Source organism: Hydra viridissima, unplaced genomic scaffold (assembly GCF_058129835.1).
Source record: "Hydra viridissima isolate aposymbiotic clone 2 unplaced genomic scaffold, HvirCarnegie_v1 scaffold_16, whole genome shotgun sequence".
Classification (NCBI taxonomy): Eukaryota; Metazoa; Cnidaria; class Hydrozoa; order Anthoathecata; family Hydridae; genus Hydra; species Hydra viridissima.
In genome coordinates this window covers 3,607,891-3,623,127 of record NW_028324315.1, presented here as the reverse complement: position 1 = coordinate 3,623,127, position 15,237 = coordinate 3,607,891, and the positions used below count along the sequence as shown (strand labels likewise).

Genomic DNA, 15,237 nt, shown 5'->3' with positions numbered 1-15,237 from the left:
AAAATCTCTCAAACGGTAAAATTTAAAACATAAACGCCGTTCATAAAATCTCTTTAATAAATCCTTTTGATCCTATGATCTTATACCAAATCTAACTTAAACCAATATGATATGAGAAATCATATCATATTACTTTATCTATACCTCTTTCTATTCTCTAAAAACTATTTAACATCTCAAACACCATGTCCTTTTTTTTTGCTACTTTTCTCTCTTTTCCCAATCCTTTCTTTCTCTATATTTTCCTTCTAAAGAAAAAAAAAAAAAAAAAAAAAAACAAATTTCCACTCCTCCACCAGACGGAAATATTTATTATCAAAAAAAGAAAAACTTTGTACAAATAACATTGTAAATAATATTTATGTATATATAAAACGGTAAAAAATGTAAATAATTATATATTGTAAATATATCAAGAAAAAAAAAAAAAAAAAAAAAAAAAAAAAAAAAAAAAATGCATCAAATACTTGCCAATCGTATTTCGTTCATTTCGGGGTTTCGGGAAGGGGAACAATGAAATAAAAAAAAAAAAGCCTAAGATCGAATGATCACGTACACTTTTCATCATTTAACTGACAGGTAAACTGAAGGAGTTACTACGCTCCACGAATTTAGTTTAACTTAGTTACTTAGTTACTACGATCTTAGTTTAACAACGGTGTAGTGGTTACGCGCAGTCCTACTAAAGTTATTGGTGTCGGCCTAGCGTCAAGGAGCCGTAAAGGTGCTTTTGGTTTGGTTTGTTTCGAATTAAAAAAAAAAAAAAAAAAAAAAATGGAAGAAAAGAGTATCTAAGACAAAACCAAGACAAGTGAGTTTAGAGGAGTTCCATTTAAGTTTTTATCATTTATCAAGAATGCTTTAAGTAACAAAAAGTACTGCGCTACTTATTTTCAATGTTTTCTACCTTATATTTTAAAACTTGAAGCAGTTTAGCCACTACTGTTTTGTACACTTTACTCTCTCAAGTCTTCAAAAATACTTAAAAATAGTTCCTGATTAAAAAAAAAAATAATGCTTAGAAATAAATTTGCATTTTTAGGGGTAGTCACAAGAGACTTTCAGAGTCCGTCTTGAGTTCCTGAAATATCTGTATTAGAATCTGCACTACCACTGCTACTACTCCTACTACTGCTACTCACAAGAGCATCCCAGTGAGCGAGGAAAAGTGAGGAGTTCTTCTCGCTCGTATCGGTGAGTGAAACAGAAGAAGCATCTTTCTGAGAATTTCTTCTTCTAGTTTGTTCACAGCTTTATTTCTTTTACAGTTAAACTGACACAAGGCCAACAAATGAATGGTCAATTAGGGATACTTTTCAATGGACAATCTGTCCACTTCTTTAAAACAATCCTTTAGTTTGATGAAAGATACGTGACAATTTTTTTTTTAAAAAATGGCATGTTCAATGCACTTTGAATCAAACCTTTTGTTTGGCTTTTTCATAACATGGCTTTTCAATGTTTTACAGAGTTTCTGTTAAAATTAACCCAGCCTCAGGTAGCAAGTCTAAGCATTGAAAATAAAATGTCGAAAGTACTGAATTTTGAGTGTACATATGGTTCTGGGCCAAGGTTGGTTAAGGGTTAAGTTAGGTTAGCATCAGACTTGGCTCAATTGTGGCTGTAACTTAATTGTAATTAAATGTATTTTCATGAAGTAATTGTTATTGTATTTTATAAGGTACAGTCACAAGTAATTGTAATAATATGACTTGTAAGTGAATTACAAGTGCAAGTCATTGTAATTCAGTTGCTATTAAAATTTCAAGTAATCGTAATTCAATTACATTTACAATTGAAATTGACCCAAGTCTGCTAGATAATATTTTTAACTTTGTTCTCCATCAATCCTGAGGTTCTATAATTTAAGCAAATACATTTTTAGGCTTGATTTAGGTTGGGCAATATGTAAAATTTTTTAAAAAAACTTTGCATTCTTCCATTCACCACACTCTGTGAGTTTGTGAAAAATCGAGATATGATGTGCAAGGCTTTTCATGATTTTCTTCGTTATCTCTGCCATAAATTCATTAGTTGGCCTGACAATCTACAATTGCTCGATTGCAAAGTTCCCTGCAGTTTTCTGTATGGCTCTGTGGCTATTAGCATGAATAGAAATCAATTTGTTGACATTCCACCTGATTATGATGAAGGCTAGCTAAATCTTCCAGTATGGTGCTATCTCTATCAGTCCCATGGTTATCTGTGGTCCAGGACTGAGAGCGCACTGTTTAAATGTCCTAAGGTATTGGCATGACGCATGGATGCATGAATATATGTATCAATGCATGCATGCATGCATGCATGCATGCATGTATGTATGTATGTATGTATGTATGTATGTATGTATGGAAGTTTGTTTGTATGTATGTATGTATGTATGTATGGAAAATTGTATGTATGGAAGTATGTATGCACGTTTGTGTGTATGCATGCATTACTTTTGCTAACATGATGCTGTCAACTGTAATTTAGGGTCATAAGTTTGTCCTTTTCCATTTGTTGTTTGATGTTTTGAGTGTTTTAGGTCACTTTTTTAAATTGTTTTACCTTTTTGTCAGTAAACATTTAAGGAGTTCATTTCTTCCAATAAAATGCTTTGTTTAATTTATATGTAAACAGAAATATTTCAAAAATATTTCTTGCTACTCAGTTTAAAGTCTTAAATTAGTTTACACCGTCCAAATTTCTAAACTTCAACTTTGTTTTTTAGATTTTAGTTTGTGAGAAATTGCTATTTGAGGCTAATGACAAACAAATCTTCCTAAGCTCTGCTGTTTTGGTGATGGATTAAAGTACCATCGTTACAACAGATGAAAAGAACATTTAAATACAGAGGTTCTCCAAATGTTTTTTGACAGAAAAAATCTGTCGGGGCGCTAGTATTTTGAGTTGATTTTGGATTGTTCAACTTGGCTTTTGATCGCATTATGCATTTGAATCTGCTGCTGCCCAGTGTTATTTTTAAATCTTGGTTAGTTGGGTTATTTCTGAAAGAAGGTTAAAAAACCCAAATGTTTTAGAATGAAATTGTTGCAGTTTTAGTTTCATACAACGAGCCCATGTTTTCATTGTTCAAACTTACAGTTACCCATCGACTTATTCAAATGCCCACAAGTTTTTTCGTTCAAAGGGAGGGAGCCAGCACACAAATTCGTTGAAAAAGTATCGCTTCTCGGCCTAATGGCTAAGATCAAGTGTAGTATCTGTTCTTATCAGTTTAATATCTGGTACGCCGGCATAGTCCGGCTCATATATTAATCTGATTTTTGGCATTTGGTCAAGGGATCGTAGGTTTACCTCGCCCTGACCGCGGGTTGCCTCGGCGTTGCACTACTGCTGAGTGCGGCCCATTAAAAAGAGAAAAAAAAAAAAACGGAACGATGCGGTTAGGGTCCAATCAAAAAACCACAATTGCGAAGATTGGGGCACGTCCGAGGCTCCCCACACAACGGGAAAGGCATACTTACCTGACGGGGAAGTAAACCTGATCAACATGGGGCTTCTTCCAGGGTGAGGCTCTTGCATTGCACTTCGCCTGGGCTGACCCCTGCGATTACCGCTAACGTCGGTAACTCGACCGTACAATTTCTGGTAGTGGGGGCCTGCGTTCGCGCTCGCCCCCTTTAAAGATGCAAAAAAAAAAACCCTCACTCAGCCCTCTATGAGTTACTGGACGTAAACGAGTATTTGAGAAAAGGTATGTTTTATGTGTATTTATATGTTATGTATATATCCTCGAGTGAAGATTTGTCAGTGAGAAGGTAAACAAAGCCTCCTAAAAGTGTAAACACATTTTATTTCGTTCAAAAGTTCTTTGTTGTTGTTTTGTTTTTTTTCTTATAAAATCAATGAAAATCTAGTCGCAACCAGTAAGCGTGATCGAACGGCTGCAACACCAGAAATCATTCAATGAATGGCTGTAATAAAAAAACAATAATGGTAATAATTGTTGAAAGAAAAAAAAATAGTCGCAATAATAAAAATTTGATAATAATAGTAAGATTGAAAATAATAACAATCGTAATAATGGTAATAAAAGATGATGATAGCAATAACAGACTAATAATAATACCAACAGCAATGATAATAACGATAATAACAATAGTAATAATCATAAAAAATAAGTAATGGCAATAACAAACTAACAGTAATGATAGTAACAACAATAGTAACAATTTCCATCCATTTTTGTATATTTCATATTGGATTCTGGTATATTTTTTGACTTGTAGTTTATGACTTGAAAACAGCTATTATTGCATGTTTTGATAAGTTGCAGCAAGTCTACAAATCAACTTCGCGTAAGTTTCCAATGCCTTAACAATAATCTTTGAACAGGTGTGTAGCTATGAAGTTAGCCTTTGGTATTGTTTAGATTGCCGTTTTGGAACGATTGCAACATAGCCTGAATGTTTGGCAACACACCGCTGCTCGCGATTGTAACACCAAACAACAGCTTGTTTAACTTCTTCGTCGTTGCGAACAGCTAGCTGCAAACGACGAGGAATGATCCTGGCTCTCTGGTTATCGCGTGCAGCATTACCAGCTAGCTCTAAGATTTTCGGCGGAGAGGTTTTCAAAAACTCCAGCTAAGTAGATGGTGCGCCTAAACCGATGAGATTAGACACGACCAACAGGAAACTGAAGAAAGCCACTCTTAGCCTTAGCTTTTCCTCCTTTTCCACGTGCTAACATTTTGTTTTCTACTGAAAACAGACTGACAGACTAGAGATCTCGTGCGGCTTTTTGTTAAACAGAAAAGAGTTTTTTAACCAATAGTAAAAAAGAAATAAACAATGCTCAAATGACGTAATCTTTTAAAAACCAATAGAAGTGCGTAGAACGGAAAAGTTATCAAGTTGGAAACCACAAATCTACTTTAAATTAAATCCAGTTGCAATGCAATGAAAACAAAGAAGAAAAAACTTTCACTGCTAAGCTCGTCGAAATGATCTGACGCACCAAAAGCCGGAGGAAAACAAGCGCCAAAGGTGGCAAAAAAAGGCGAGAAGCGCGCTGGTAAGAAAGGCGGAAAAGTCGCTGGAACTGGTGACAAGAAGCGCAAGAGAAAGAGACGAGAGTCTTATGCCACACAAATTTTAAAAACATTATACGCATTAGAAAATGGGTTCAAATGAAAATATCTGTTGCAATCGTTATATTTTATGGAGCAAACATCGCCGAGAACAAATTAGCTGCTAAAATAAAATACTCGAGTTGTTCTAATCCGTCTTAGTCTATGAACAACTGAAAACCTATTTGTTTTTTGTTGTTGTTGTTTTTTTGTTTGACTTGTTTTTTTTCTTCATTTTTTTTTTTTTTTTTCTTTTTTAGAAACGAAAACTATAAGAACTCTATTCCTGCAAAAAAAAAAAAAAAAAAAAATTTTAGCAAATTACTATTGGCTCCTAGTATTGTTTGTTTGTCACCATGTTTGTGTGCGTCAAGAATGTATAAATTGCATTCAGAATTGTCAATCAAACCAGAGTCCGATTTTTCTTTTTCATTTCTTCGTTGATGATTATAGAAAGACAAACAGCAGCACATTTCTTCCTTCCAGGCGTTGTATACTTATTTAATTATATTCTTATTGGCGCTTACAAGACAGTTAATGTAGTCTTTTGTGGTAAATTTTAAAACTATTAAGCATTAATTGGATAGTTACGAAATAACGAATGTTGTTAATGCTGGTAAGAAAATACTAATAACGAGGAAGTGGATGCAATGTGCTACCGTTAGTACTAACCATAATTTGATCACAAATGGAAAAGAAAGAAAAGAAAACAAAAAACTGTTTGAATAATTTCTTTTGAATAACGAATGTTTTTCTTTAGGAAGGTTGCAGAAAATAAAAGATTGAGAGAGCTTAACTACTTCTTGATTAGAATATGACCATTTTATGTGCAACTGAGGCAGAACATGGTTTTTAAAAATCATTATTCAGATTTAATCATTAGATCTTGCTAAAATTTTTGTCATTAAATGCAAAAAATCTAACTTCTGCTTTTTTTTAAAAAAGAATCACACAAAGGCTTGGGCACTAGTATGAAACCGCAAGCTCTAAGATATCTAAAAGCATGCACTATCTTCCGACCATTCGCTGGGCACGGAAAAAACACATACTACATTTTAGTCACTGTGTATTAAGGTATGCATCAAATACTTGCCAATCGTATTTCGTTCATTTCGGGGTTTCGGGAAGGGGAACAATGAAATAAAAAAAAAAAAGCCCAAGATCGAATGATCACGTACACTTTTCATCATTTAACTGACAGGTAAACTGAAGGAGTTACTACGCTCCACGAATTTAGTTTAACTTAGTTACTTAGTTACTACGATCTTAGTTTAACAACGGTGTAGTGGTTACGCGCAGTCCTACTAAAGTTATTGGTGTCGGCCTAGCGTCAAGGAGCCGTAAAGGTGCTTTTGGTTTGGTTTGTTTCGAATTAAAAAAAAAAAAAAAAAAAAAAATGGAAGAAAAGAGTATCTAAGACAAAACCAAGACAAGTGAGTTTAGAGGAGTTCCATTTAAGTTTTTATCATTTATCAAGAATGCTTTAAGTAACAAAAAGTACTGCGCTACTTATTTTCAATGTTTTCTACCTTATATTTTAAAACTTGAAGCAGTTTAGCCACTACTGTTTTGTACACTTTACTCTCTCAAGTCTTCAAAAATACTTAAAAATAGTTCCTGATTAAAAAAAAAAATAATGCTTAGAAATAAATTTGCATTTTTAGGGGTAGTCACAAGAGACTTTCAGAGTCCGTCTTGAGTTCCTGAAATATCTGTATTAGAATCTGCACTACCACTGCTACTACTCCTACTACTGCTACTCACAAGAGCATCCCAGTGAGCGAGGAAAAGTGAGGAGTTCTTCTCGCTCGTATCGGTGAGTGAAACAGAAGAAGCATCTTTCTGAGAATTTCTTCTTCTAGTTTGTTCACAGCTTTATTTCTTTTACAGTTAAACTGACACAAGGCCAACAAATGAATGGTCAATTAGGGATACTTTTCAATGGACAATCTGTCCACTTCTTTAAAACAATCCTTTAGTTTGATGAAAGATACGTGACAATTTTTTTTTTAAAAAATGGCATGTTCAATGCACTTTGAATCAAACCTTTTGTTTGGCTTTTTCATAACATGGCTTTTCAATGTTTTACAGAGTTTCTGTTAAAATTAACCCAGCCTCAGGTAGCAAGTCTAAGCATTGAAAATAAAATGTCGAAAGTACTGAATTTTGAGTGTACATATGGTTCTGGGCCAAGGTTGGTTAAGGGTTAAGTTAGGTTAGCATCAGACTTGGCTCAATTGTGGCTGTAACTTAATTGTAATTAAATGTATTTTCATGAAGTAATTGTTATTGTATTTTATAAGGTACAGTCACAAGTAATTGTAATAATATGACTTGTAAGTGAATTACAAGTGCAAGTCATTGTAATTCAGTTGCTATTAAAATTTCAAGTAATCGTAATTCAATTACATTTACAATTGAAATTGACCCAAGTCTGCTAGATAATATTTTTAACTTTGTTCTCCATCAATCCTGAGGTTCTATAATTTAAGCAAATACATTTTTAGGCTTGATTTAGGTTGGGCAATATGTAAAATTTTTTAAAAAAACTTTGCATTCTTCCATTCACCACACTCTGTGAGTTTGTGAAAAATCGAGATATGATGTGCAAGGCTTTTCATGATTTTCTTCGTTATCTCTGCCATAAATTCATTAGTTGGCCTGACAATCTACAATTGCTCGATTGCAAAGTTCCCTGCAGTTTTCTGTATGGCTCTGTGGCTATTAGCATGAATAGAAATCAATTTGTTGACATTCCACCTGATTATGATGAAGGCTAGCTAAATCTTCCAGTATGGTGCTATCTCTATCAGTCCCATGGTTATCTGTGGTCCAGGACTGAGAGCGCACTGTTTAAATGTCCTAAGGTATTGGCATGACGCATGGATGCATGAATATATGTATCAATGCATGCATGCATGCATGCATGCATGCATGTATGTATGTATGTATGTATGTATGTATGTATGTATGGAAGTTTGTTTGTATGTATGTATGTATGTATGTATGGAAAATTGTATGTATGGAAGTATGTATGCACGTTTGTGTGTATGCATGCATTACTTTTGCTAACATGATGCTGTCAACTGTAATTTAGGGTCATAAGTTTGTCCTTTTCCATTTGTTGTTTGATGTTTTGAGTGTTTTAGGTCACTTTTTTAAATTGTTTTACCTTTTTGTCAGTAAACATTTAAGGAGTTCATTTCTTCCAATAAAATGCTTTGTTTAATTTATATGTAAACAGAAATATTTCAAAAATATTTCTTGCTACTCAGTTTAAAGTCTTAAATTAGTTTACACCGTCCAAATTTCTAAACTTCAACTTTGTTTTTTAGATTTTAGTTTGTGAGAAATTGCTATTTGAGGCTAATGACAAACAAATCTTCCTAAGCTCTGCTGTTTTGGTGATGGATTAAAGTACCATCGTTACAACAGATGAAAAGAACATTTAAATACAGAGGTTCTCCAAATGTTTTTTGACAGAAAAAATCTGTCGGGGCGCTAGTATTTTGAGTTGATTTTGGATTGTTCAACTTGGCTTTTGATCGCATTATGCATTTGAATCTGCTGCTGCCCAGTGTTATTTTTAAATCTTGGTTAGTTGGGTTATTTCTGAAAGAAGGTTAAAAAACCCAAATGTTTTAGAATGAAATTGTTGCAGTTTTAGTTTCATACAACGAGCCCATGTTTTCATTGTTCAAACTTACAGTTACCCATCGACTTATTCAAATGCCCACAAGTTTTTTCGTTCAAAGGGAGGGAGCCAGCACACAAATTCGTTGAAAAAGTATCGCTTCTCGGCCTAATGGCTAAGATCAAGTGTAGTATCTGTTCTTATCAGTTTAATATCTGGTACGCCGGCATAGTCCGGCTCATATATTAATCTGATTTTTGGCATTTGGTCAAGGGATCGTAGGTTTACCTCGCCCTGACCGCGGGTTGCCTCGGCGTTGCACTACTGCTGAGTGCGGCCCATTAAAAAGAGAAAAAAAAAAAAACGGAACGATGCGGTTAGGGTCCAATCAAAAAACCACAATTGCGAAGATTGGGGCACGTCCGAGGCTCCCCACACAACGGGAAAGGCATACTTACCTGACGGGGAAGTAAACCTGATCAACATGGGGCTTCTTCCAGGGTGAGGCTCTTGCATTGCACTTCGCCTGGGCTGACCCCTGCGATTACCGCTAACGTCGGTAACTCGACCGTACAATTTCTGGTAGTGGGGGCCTGCGTTCGCGCTCGCCCCCTTTAAAGATGCAAAAAAAAAAACCCTCACTCAGCCCTCTATGAGTTACTGGACGTAAACGAGTATTTGAGAAAAGGTATGTTTTATGTGTATTTATATGTTATGTATATATCCTCGAGTGAAGATTTGTCAGTGAGAAGGTAAACAAAGCCTCCTAAAAGTGTAAACACATTTTATTTCGTTCAAAAGTTCTTTGTTGTTGTTTTGTTTTTTTTCTTATAAAATCAATGAAAATCTAGTCGCAACCAGTAAGCGTGATCGAACGGCTGCAACACCAGAAATCATTCAATGAATGGCTGTAATAAAAAAACAATAATGGTAATAATTGTTGAAAGAAAAAAAAATAGTCGCAATAATAAAAATTTGATAATAATAGTAAGATTGAAAATAATAACAATCGTAATAATGGTAATAAAAGATGATGATAGCAATAACAGACTAATAATAATACCAACAGCAATGATAATAACGATAATAACAATAGTAATAATCATAAAAAATAAGTAATGGCAATAACAAACTAACAGTAATGATAGTAACAACAATAGTAACAATTTCCATCCATTTTTGTATATTTCATATTGGATTCTGGTATATTTTTTGACTTGTAGTTTATGACTTGAAAACAGCTATTATTGCATGTTTTGATAAGTTGCAGCAAGTCTACAAATCAACTTCGCGTAAGTTTCCAATGCCTTAACAATAATCTTTGAACAGGTGTGTAGCTATGAAGTTAGCCTTTGGTATTGTTTAGATTGCCGTTTTGGAACGATTGCAACATAGCCTGAATGTTTGGCAACACACCGCTGCTCGCGATTGTAACACCAAACAACAGCTTGTTTAACTTCTTCGTCGTTGCGAACAGCTAGCTGCAAACGACGAGGAATGATCCTGGCTCTCTGGTTATCGCGTGCAGCATTACCAGCTAGCTCTAAGATTTTCGGCGGAGAGGTTTTCAAAAACTCCAGCTAAGTAGATGGTGCGCCTAAACCGATGAGATTAGACACGACCAACAGGAAACTGAAGAAAGCCACTCTTAGCCTTAGCTTTTCCTCCTTTTCCACGTGCTAACATTTTGTTTTCTACTGAAAACAGACTGACAGACTAGAGATCTCGTGCGGCTTTTTGTTAAACAGAAAAGAGTTTTTTAACCAATAGTAAAAAAGAAATAAACAATGCTCAAATGACGTAATCTTTTAAAAACCAATAGAAGTGCGTAGAACGGAAAAGTTATCAAGTTGGAAACCACAAATCTACTTTAAATTAAATCCAGTTGCAATGCAATGAAAACAAAGAAGAAAAAACTTTCACTGCTAAGCTCGTCGAAATGATCTGACGCACCAAAAGCCGGAGGAAAACAAGCGCCAAAGGTGGCAAAAAAAGGCGAGAAGCGCGCTGGTAAGAAAGGCGGAAAAGTCGCTGGAACTGGTGACAAGAAGCGCAAGAGAAAGAGACGAGAGTCTTATGCCACACAAATTTTAAAAACATTATACGCATTAGAAAATGGGTTCAAATGAAAATATCTGTTGCAATCGTTATATTTTATGGAGCAAACATCGCCGAGAACAAATTAGCTGCTAAAATAAAATACTCGAGTTGTTCTAATCCGTCTTAGTCTATGAACAACTGAAAACCTATTTGTTTTTTGTTGTTGTTGTTTTTTTGTTTGACTTGTTTTTTTTCTTCATTTTTTTTTTTTTTTTTCTTTTTTAGAAACGAAAACTATAAGAACTCTATTCCTGCAAAAAAAAAAAAAAAAAAAAATTTTAGCAAATTACTATTGGCTCCTAGTATTGTTTGTTTGTCACCATGTTTGTGTGCGTCAAGAATGTATAAATTGCATTCAGAATTGTCAATCAAACCAGAGTCCGATTTTTCTTTTTCATTTCTTCGTTGATGATTATAGAAAGACAAACAGCAGCACATTTCTTCCTTCCAGGCGTTGTATACTTATTTAATTATATTCTTATTGGCGCTTACAAGACAGTTAATGTAGTCTTTTGTGGTAAATTTTAAAACTATTAAGCATTAATTGGATAGTTACGAAATAACGAATGTTGTTAATGCTGGTAAGAAAATACTAATAACGAGGAAGTGGATGCAATGTGCTACCGTTAGTACTAACCATAATTTGATCACAAATGGAAAAGAAAGAAAAGAAAACAAAAAACTGTTTGAATAATTTCTTTTGAATAACGAATGTTTTTCTTTAGGAAGGTTGCAGAAAATAAAAGATTGAGAGAGCTTAACTACTTCTTGATTAGAATATGACCATTTTATGTGCAACTGAGGCAGAACATGGTTTTTAAAAATCATTATTCAGATTTAATCATTAGATCTTGCTAAAATTTTTGTCATTAAATGCAAAAAATCTAACTTCTGCTTTTTTTTAAAAAAGAATCACACAAAGGCTTGGGCACTAGTATGAAACCGCAAGCTCTAAGATATCTAAAAGCATGCACTATCTTCCGACCATTCGCTGGGCACGGAAAAAACACATACTACATTTTAGTCACTGTGTATTAAGGTATGCATCAAATACTTGCCAATCGTATTTCGTTCATTTCGGGGTTTCGGGAAGGGGAACAATGAAATAAAAAAAAAAAAGCCTAAGATCGAATGATCACGTACACTTTTCATCATTTAACTGACAGGTAAACTGAAGGAGTTACTACGCTCCACGAATTTAGTTTAACTTAGTTACTTAGTTACTACGATCTTAGTTTAACAACGGTGTAGTGGTTACGCGCAGTCCTACTAAAGTTATTGGTGTCGGCCTAGCGTCAAGGAGCCGTAAAGGTGCTTTTGGTTTGGTTTGTTTCGAATTAAAAAAAAAAAAAAAAAAAAAAATGGAAGAAAAGAGTATCTAAGACAAAACCAAGACAAGTGAGTTTAGAGGAGTTCCATTTAAGTTTTTATCATTTATCAAGAATGCTTTAAGTAACAAAAAGTACTGCGCTACTTATTTTCAATGTTTTCTACCTTATATTTTAAAACTTGAAGCAGTTTAGCCACTACTGTTTTGTACACTTTACTCTCTCAAGTCTTCAAAAATACTTAAAAATAGTTCCTGATTAAAAAAAAAAATAATGCTTAGAAATAAATTTGCATTTTTAGGGGTAGTCACAAGAGACTTTCAGAGTCCGTCTTGAGTTCCTGAAATATCTGTATTAGAATCTGCACTACCACTGCTACTACTCCTACTACTGCTACTCACAAGAGCATCCCAGTGAGCGAGGAAAAGTGAGGAGTTCTTCTCGCTCGTATCGGTGAGTGAAACAGAAGAAGCATCTTTCTGAGAATTTCTTCTTCTAGTTTGTTCACAGCTTTATTTCTTTTACAGTTAAACTGACACAAGGCCAACAAATGAATGGTCAATTAGGGATACTTTTCAATGGACAATCTGTCCACTTCTTTAAAACAATCCTTTAGTTTGATGAAAGATACGTGACAATTTTTTTTTTAAAAAATGGCATGTTCAATGCACTTTGAATCAAACCTTTTGTTTGGCTTTTTCATAACATGGCTTTTCAATGTTTTACAGAGTTTCTGTTAAAATTAACCCAGCCTCAGGTAGCAAGTCTAAGCATTGAAAATAAAATGTCGAAAGTACTGAATTTTGAGTGTACATATGGTTCTGGGCCAAGGTTGGTTAAGGGTTAAGTTAGGTTAGCATCAGACTTGGCTCAATTGTGGCTGTAACTTAATTGTAATTAAATGTATTTTCATGAAGTAATTGTTATTGTATTTTATAAGGTACAGTCACAAGTAATTGTAATAATATGACTTGTAAGTGAATTACAAGTGCAAGTCATTGTAATTCAGTTGCTATTAAAATTTCAAGTAATCGTAATTCAATTACATTTACAATTGAAATTGACCCAAGTCTGCTAGATAATATTTTTAACTTTGTTCTCCATCAATCCTGAGGTTCTATAATTTAAGCAAATACATTTTTAGGCTTGATTTAGGTTGGGCAATATGTAAAAAATGTAATATATTAAAAATTTTTTAAAAAAACTTTGCATTCTTCCATTCACCACACTCTGTGAGTTTGTGAAAAATCGAGATATGATGTGCAAGGCTTTTCATGATTTTCTTCGTTATCTCTGCCATAAATTCATTAGTTGGCCTGACAATCTACAATTGCTCGATTGCAAAGTTCCCTGCAGTTTTCTGTATGGCTCTGTGGCTATTAGCATGAATAGAAATCAATTTGTTGACATTCCACCTGATTATGATGAAGGCTAGCTAAATCTTCCAGTATGGTGCTATCTCTATCAGTCCCATGGTTATCTGTGGTCCAGGACTGAGAGCGCACTGTTTAAATGTCCTAAGGTATTGGCATGACGCATGGATGCATGAATATATGTATCAATGCATGCATGCATGCATGCATGCATGCATGTATGTATGTATGTATGTATGTATGTATGTATGTATGGAAGTTTGTTTGTATGTATGTATGTATGTATGTATGGAAAATTGTATGTATGGAAGTATGTATGCACGTTTGTGTGTATGCATGCATTACTTTTGCTAACATGATGCTGTCAACTGTAATTTAGGGTCATAAGTTTGTCCTTTTCCATTTGTTGTTTGATGTTTTGAGTGTTTTAGGTCACTTTTTTAAATTGTTTTACCTTTTTGTCAGTAAACATTTAAGGAGTTCATTTCTTCCAATAAAATGCTTTGTTTAATTTATATGTAAACAGAAATATTTCAAAAATATTTCTTGCTACTCAGTTTAAAGTCTTAAATTAGTTTACACCGTCCAAATTTCTAAACTTCAACTTTGTTTTTTAGATTTTAGTTTGTGAGAAATTGCTATTTGAGGCTAATGACAAACAAATCTTCCTAAGCTCTGCTGTTTTGGTGATGGATTAAAGTACCATCGTTACAACAGATGAAAAGAACATTTAAATACAGAGGTTCTCCAAATGTTTTTTGACAGAAAAAATCTGTCGGGGCGCTAGTATTTTGAGTTGATTTTGGATTGTTCAACTTGGCTTTTGATCGCATTATGCATTTGAATCTGCTGCTGCCCAGTGTTATTTTTAAATCTTGGTTAGTTGGGTTATTTCTGAAAGAAGGTTAAAAAACCCAAATGTTTTAGAATGAAATTGTTGCAGTTTTAGTTTCATACAACGAGCCCATGTTTTCATTGTTCAAACTTACAGTTACCCATCGACTTATTCAAATGCCCACAAGTTTTTTCGTTCAAAGGGAGGGAGCCAGCACACAAATTCGTTGAAAAAGTATCGCTTCTCGGCCTAATGGCTAAGATCAAGTGTAGTATCTTTTGGTGAATTTTTAGCTCAATAGATTATTTAGTTATTCTACAAAGCTTCTTCGCCACTCTTAAAGAAAATCGACGTTTGTCATCGGCTGCTCCGTAACAAGAGTACAGACTTTGACGAACTTTTTTCGTTTTGTTTTTAAACTTTTTTTGCTTTTTTTTACTTTTATTCTCCTGCAACATGGCATCCTACGCAAAAACCGTCGGAAGCAAGACTGAAAGACAGGAACGAATCATCGACCTCAACATCCACATGGACCCGAAAGAACACTTCAACCGAAGTTATCAAGAAATGCGAGCGAAAGAACTCGAACAGAAGATTGCGAAAGTTGTCGGACCGAATAAGCTGATCAGCCTCACCTACGCCAACCGAGGAAATTGGATCGCTGAACTCCGTACGAAAACCGATGCCCAGTTGCTTGCAGACTCGGAACTTACCATCTCCGGCTGCAACCGAAAAGTCACATCGAAAGTCCGAAGCGAAATCGGCTTCCTTATTACCATCAAGTGTGACCCTCTAGTTGAAGACGATGAAATACTAGAGCAAATTAAACCCTTCGCAGCTGAAGTGTACTCCATCACACACACCAGCTACCGATTCAACCCTATCCTGAA

The 15,237-nt window shown here is 34.6% G+C and overlaps 2 long non-coding RNA genes, 4 other non-coding genes and 1 pseudogene across 8 annotated transcripts; all 7 read left to right on the top strand.

The window, feature by feature from the left end:
- Nucleotides 1-676: 676 nt before the first annotated feature.
- LOC149877455 (uncharacterized) lies at nt 677-5,310 on the top strand. 2 transcript variants are annotated; one of them, XR_016447782.1, is made up of 4 exons: nt 677-811; nt 1,043-1,194; nt 2,714-3,942; nt 4,379-5,310. It is a non-coding gene; the product is annotated as an uncharacterized LOC149877455 (long non-coding RNA). The 2 variants fall into 2 exon arrangements; XR_016447783.1 differs by lacking the exon at nt 4,379-5,310 and having other exon boundaries at nt 719-811; nt 1,043-2,245; nt 2,714-3,376.
- On the top strand, nt 3,168-3,359 carry LOC149877457 (U2 spliceosomal RNA). Its single transcript, XR_016448203.1, has one exon. It is a non-coding gene; the product is annotated as a U2 spliceosomal RNA (small nuclear RNA).
- On the top strand, nt 3,463-3,626 carry LOC149877456 (U1 spliceosomal RNA). The gene has a single exon (XR_016448272.1). It is a non-coding gene; the product is annotated as a U1 spliceosomal RNA (small nuclear RNA).
- A 1,065-nt stretch (nt 5,311-6,375) lies between the features above and the next one.
- Nucleotides 6,376-11,009, top strand: LOC149877452 (uncharacterized). 2 transcript variants are annotated; one of them, XR_016447780.1, is made up of 4 exons: nt 6,376-6,510; nt 6,742-6,893; nt 8,413-9,641; nt 10,078-11,009. It is a non-coding gene; the product is annotated as an uncharacterized LOC149877452 (long non-coding RNA). The 2 variants fall into 2 exon arrangements; XR_016447781.1 differs by lacking the exon at nt 10,078-11,009 and having other exon boundaries at nt 6,418-6,510; nt 6,742-7,944; nt 8,413-9,075.
- On the top strand, nt 8,867-9,058 carry LOC149877454 (U2 spliceosomal RNA). The gene has a single exon (XR_016448202.1). It is a non-coding gene; the product is annotated as a U2 spliceosomal RNA (small nuclear RNA).
- Nucleotides 9,162-9,325, top strand: LOC149877453 (U1 spliceosomal RNA). The gene has a single exon (XR_016448270.1). It is a non-coding gene; the product is annotated as a U1 spliceosomal RNA (small nuclear RNA).
- A 3,574-nt stretch (nt 11,010-14,583) lies between the features above and the next one.
- LOC145195538 (U2 spliceosomal RNA) lies at nt 14,584-14,687 on the top strand (annotated as a pseudogene).
- The last annotated feature ends 550 nt before the right edge of the window (nt 14,688-15,237 follow it).